Source organism: Oncorhynchus keta, chromosome 11 (genome assembly GCF_023373465.1).
Source record: "Oncorhynchus keta strain PuntledgeMale-10-30-2019 chromosome 11, Oket_V2, whole genome shotgun sequence".
Taxonomy (NCBI): domain Eukaryota; kingdom Metazoa; phylum Chordata; class Actinopteri; order Salmoniformes; family Salmonidae; genus Oncorhynchus; species Oncorhynchus keta.
Window position 1 is genome coordinate 27598195 of NC_068431.1, and position 6000 is coordinate 27604194.

Consider the following 6000-nt stretch of genomic DNA (forward strand, 5'->3'; position numbering starts at 1 on the left):
CTGAGCCGATATCCAGTCAAGGCACAGTGTCCAGTCCCGTGCCAAGGCAGGAGCCTCCAGCGAGGGTTCGCGGTCCGGAGCCTCCTGCAAGGGTTCCCGGTCCAGAGCCTCCAGCGAGGGTTCCCGGTCCAGAGCCTCCAGCGAGGGTTCCCGGTACAGAGCCTCCAGCGAGGGTTCCCGGTACGGAGCCTCCTGCGAGGTTTCCCGGTCTGGAGCCTCCAGCGAGGGTTCCCGGTCCGGAGCCTCCAATGATGATCCACGGTCCGGTTCCTCCGGCGACGACCTACGGTCCGGTTCCTCTGGCGACGATCCCCGCACCAGAGCTGCCACCGAAGCGGACGTTTCCGCGAGCGGAGTGGGTACTTCGCCCTGCACCGGAGCCGCCCCCGACGTTAGATGCCCACCCGGACCCTCCCCTATTGAGTCAGGTTTGGGGAGGGTCCTTTGGGGAGGGGTACTATCACACCCTGACCATAGATAGCCTTTTATTCTCTATGTTGGTTAGGTCAGGGTGTAACTAGAGTGGGTTATCTAGGTTATTATATATCTATGTTGGCCGGGTATGGTTCCCAATCAGAGGCAGCTGTTTATCATTGTCTCTGATTGGGGATCATATTTAGGCAGCCTTTTTCCACTGGGCTTTTGTGGGATCTTGTTTGTGTGTAGTTGCCAGTGTGCACTACTGCATTTGACTTCACGTTTAGTTTTGGTTCTAAATTGTTTTGGCGAGTTTCTTTAATTAAACATGTGGAACTCTATGCACGCTGCGCCTTGGTCCGTTAATTCTACGAACGACCGTGACACGTATGTGTGAAATTCTTTGTTTGTGTTTGGTATAGGCTGAGGATTTAACTTTATCTTAAACTGTGAAATTGTATAAAATAGTCCCATGCCACAGTATAATTTTAAATATGTTTGAGTGTGTTGTACATTTGTCAAATTACTAGCATGGACTATTGCCTTTTGTAGTTTAAACATTTTTTAAATGTGTTCAGTGGTATAGGCTAATTGCTGGATCAGTTCTTAATTACAAAGGAAGCTAATAGCATTTATTTTTCAGAAAAACATATTTTTGAAAATGTATTATGCTATTGATGTTCTTGTGCACATGTTTTGTTTGACATTTTTACATTGATAAAAATATAAAGTACTCCAACAGACTTACAAACTAAATGTGTACAGTAGGCGTATCTATGTCCAATAGACTGTTATGACAAAGATGAAAAATAAGAATTGTGCAAAAGGGGAAATAGTACGAACGGTGCTGTTCTGAAGGACCACTTGTGGGTTGGGTTGTGGGTTCTAAAATGCACCGCTGCCCTTTAAAACGTCACTAATTGCTAAAAGGACACACCCGCCAAACGTAGAGAACGTACCTCAAAGTATTGTAACGACCTGAACGTTTTGGGGAAACGTAGCAAACGTTCGATTGAACTGAACGCACCCTTGGCTACGTTCGCCGCGGGAAATCTGTTAACGCAAGCTAACTAGCAACACACATTATTCATAGAAATGTATATGATTGTAATGAAAGAGTAGGGAGCAGGTTTACACTACTCCCTCCTTTCAAAGAGCGCGTCCTCGCGCTAGCTTGCGACTCTACGTCTTACTACAGGAACGCGCTCACCGGTCAAGCACACACACACTGTTCGGTCACTTCTGAGACCAGTGTAATGAAACAGCAGGGAGCAGGTCTCGAACCCTCGACCTTCGAGCCCGAGGTCCGGCGCGCTATCGACTGTGCCGCAAAAGCATGCTCGTGCGGCAAGGTCGATTTTCGCGCTTATAAACCCTGGCTCGTTACATTATCATAGCTTGCTAGTGCAATTGAAATTTGCAATCATCTTTCGACAACATGTCAGGAAACGGACTGTCAACCAGAATTCAGCAATTGTTGGATCCCCACGAGCGGCTAATGGCAGGTACTCAGGTAAAGAGGTGGATGGGAGGCTGTCTATTGCCAGCAGCGAGTTAACGTTCCCTAGTTAACCTAACGTTACATGTGATGTCAACATTTTAACACAACTATTATTTGCTCAACTTTATACCATATTAATAGGGTTGTTTCATAAACCAAAATGTATTGCTCACTGGTTACAATGTATACAAATGTTTGTGCATAATTTGCTCATTTGTTAGATAGCTAGCTAACTAACCAAGACACTATGCTTCAGCCTCGCGAGCTTGATCCTGTCACGCAAAAGTATTTTTGCTTCGCGTCCCACCTTGCAGAATTTCGTTTCAACTTACTAGATATCTAACTAAGATATAAAACGGTGTTTTGGCAAGACTGCAAACACATTTACAAAGGTGTTAACTTTTCTATATCCTTGTCAGAGCCCTTTCCACCGCCTGGGCCAGCAGATGCAGGACCTCTTGGGCGATGGCGGGATCAAGAAGGAAGTGGTCCAACCTGGAAAGGCCCACCAGTGCCAAGAGATGTTATAATAGTTTTAGAATGACAGACACAGGGACCACAGTTTAAAAGCCTGTCTCAGCGGAGTTTTAGGCAGAGTTAATTGCCTAAAACTTTGCTAGCTGAAATACACTCAGTGGCTACACCACCCCCGTTCACAAAAATGGTTCGCCCCTACAGACTGTGTCACGTGGCCACGTGGCCGTGGCTTGCTATATAAAGCAGGCAGACAGGCATGGAGGCATTCTGTTACTCTTCAATTGAACGGTAGAATTGGAAGAATTCGTGACCTATGCAACTTTGAGTGTGGTGGGCAAAAACAGCTAATTGATGAGAGGTCGAAGGAGAATGGCAAGAATCGTGCAAACTAATAGGCGGGTCCTTGTCACGGATGGGCTATTGCAGCAGACGACCACACCGGGTTCTACTCCTCATCTAAAAACAAGAAGCAGCTTCAGTTGGCACGCGATCACCAACATTGGACAATTTTGGAGTGGAAAAAATGTACCTGGTCCGACGAATCCCAGTTCCTGTTGCGTCCCGGTTCCAGCATTACAGGCTTATGTCATGCTGATGGCAGAGTCAGGATTTGGCATAAGCAGCATGAGTCCATGGCCCCGTCCTACCTGGTTCTGCTAAATGGCATATATTATTATTATTATATTACAGGCTGGTGGCGGTGGTGTAATGGTGTGGGGAATGTTTTCCTGGCACACGTTATGGCGGTGGTGTAATGGTGTGGGGAATGTTTTCCTGGCACACGTTATGGCGGTGGTGTAATGGTGTGGGGAATGTTTTCCTGGCACACGTTATGTTTCCATGCCCCAAAGAATTTCCGACTGTTCTGGAGGCAAAGGGGGGTACAACTTAGTACTAGTCTGTTGTACCTAATAAACTGGCCACCGAGTGTATATACTTAAGTAATCAGACCTATTCTTACTATGATGAACCGTTTCACTTTCTATTCAGCTTGAATTCTACATTTTAACAAATATTTTTAGACAGGCAAGCACACAGATTTTCTTCGAGAAATGTACCTTTTCTAGTTTAGTCATATTTATCTTACCTTAGAAGTTACTTTGCAGGCTGACTAGCATCTATTGAGTTTAAATGTCCCATAAATGAAATGTCCAAATCAATTTGTAGTATCTACAAAACAAGTTTTGCAGCCACATAATCCCAAAGGAAGTCTATGAAAATTACTGTAAGTGTTTCACAAAAGATTATTTTGATTCACATGATTTGATTCACCATGATTTAATCAAATCCCAAATACACTCAACGCAACAAGCAACAATTTCAAATATTTTACTGAGTTACAGTTCATATATGGAAGTCCGTCAATTGAAATAAATTCATTAGGCCCTAATCTATGGATTTCACATGACTGGGAATACAGATATGCGTCTGTTGGTCACAGATACCTTAAAAGGGTAGGAGCTTGGATCAGAAAACCAGTCAGTATCTGGTGTGAGCACGATATGCCTCATGCAGCGCAACACATTTCCTTCACATAGAGGTGATCAGGCTGTTGATTGTGGCCTGTGGAATGTTTTCCCACTCGTCTTCAAATGGCCGTGTGAAATTGATGGATATTGGCTGGAACTGGAACGCGCTGTCGTACACGTTGATCCAGAGCATCCCAAACATGCTCAATGGGTGACATGTCTGAGTATGCAGGCCATGGAAGAGCTGGGACATGTTCAATTTCCAGGAATTGTGTACAGATCTTTGCGTGCATTATCATGCTGAAACATGAGGTGATGGCAACAGATGAGTGGCATGACAATGGGCCTCAGGATCTCGTCATGGTATCTCTGTGTATTCAAATTGCCATCAATAAAATGAAATTGGTTTCGTTGTCCATAGCTTGTCTGCCCATACCATAACCCCACCGCCACCATGGGGCACTCTGTTCACAACGTTAACATCAGCAAACCGCTTGCCCACATGACACCATACACACTACACTGTCTGCCATCTGTCCGGTACAGTTGAAACTGAGATTCATCTCCAGTGTGCCAGTGGCTGTCAAAGGTGAACATTTGCCCACAGAAGTCCATTGCGCATAAAGGCATTTCCACCACCATTTGAAAAGTTCTCACATAATTAATTTTACCAACACGGGGAGCCCACCTTGTCTAGTGTATTTTGTTTTGTCGACATTTGGAACGTTTACGGACACATTTTCTGTTTCCATCAGGCCTGTCGTGACTTTTTTTTATCTGACGTACTTTACTCGCGTAAAAAGGCCGGATGGTAACCTTGTATTTCTGTGCAAGCCACAGGAGGGCGCCGTATGAACAGATTCAAAGCATTGATTGATGTTTGCCACATACATTGCTAACTATCTGTATCCAGTTCAGATAGTTGCCCCTTTTCACTTTGTTTTAATAAGATAGGCAGTGCCATCAGTGCCCATCTAAGACAATGCAATCATCTAGCATATTTGTATAGTCATGTTTTCATGTGGAATTGGAAGATGCAATATTATATCCACAGGCAGCTCACAGAGATATTGCAGTCATCTGTTCCCAAATGGATGACCAACCAAAACTTCAGTGTGATTTGTCAGAACCTGTTTTTTTCCAGAGGTACATAAATATTTGCCTATGCAAGGATCCAAACTCCAGACTCTCATCTTCAAATGGCAGCGCTCTCTCAAGATCAAAGGCTTCTGAGTGTAATTTGGGAATCATGTTGCCTACATGCTCTGGGCGTTCTACAGAGCTTTAGGACACTCCAGTTTTGCTGAGGTATCCTCCCTGTATCACAAGGTGGGATCTGCCCTGTTTGCCTGCCAGGAGAGAGAGTGAGAGAGAGAGGAGCAATGTCTGAAGCTAAATTTTGGACTCACATTCTGTTGCAGGTGATGGTGTAAGGATAACTTAAAGTCAACACCGAAGACTCACACAAGCCTTAATATATTATGTAAATATGTTCACTTTGATTTCAAGTGTTTTTGTTCATTATGTACCAACATTTACAAAGCTATTCTGTACACTAAATCCAACTGCAGTTGGGACACAGTGAAATGTCTTAATAATAAAAAATGTGTTTGTGTTCATCTTGTTACAATATTTTCAAGGGCCATTGTTGTTTATTGAGATATATTCAAGAGGTAAAGCCTCTCCAAAACATACCATTGTCTTGTCTGAATAAACAAAACTCTGGTTTTACAAGGCAGAGTTGATATACTTCTCTTTGTTTAAATCTCTTGATACCATTGTTGTAATTCATCAGATATTGACTGAACTATTGCACAAAAATACACCGGGTGTATTTGAATATATTAACACATTAACATAAAAGGGTGGAACAGGGCTGCAACCACCAAACACCTGTTCTGTCTACCCTACCAGCACTCACCTGTTCTGTCTACCCTACCAGCACTCACCTGCTCTGTCTACCCTACCAGCACTCACCTGTTCTGTCTACCCTACCAGCACTCACCTGCTCTGTCTACCCTACCAGCACTCACCTGTTCTGTCTACCCTGCCAGCACTCACCTGCTCTGTCTACCCTACCAGCACTCACCTGTTATGTCTACCCTGCCAGCACTCACCTTCTCTGTCTACCCTACC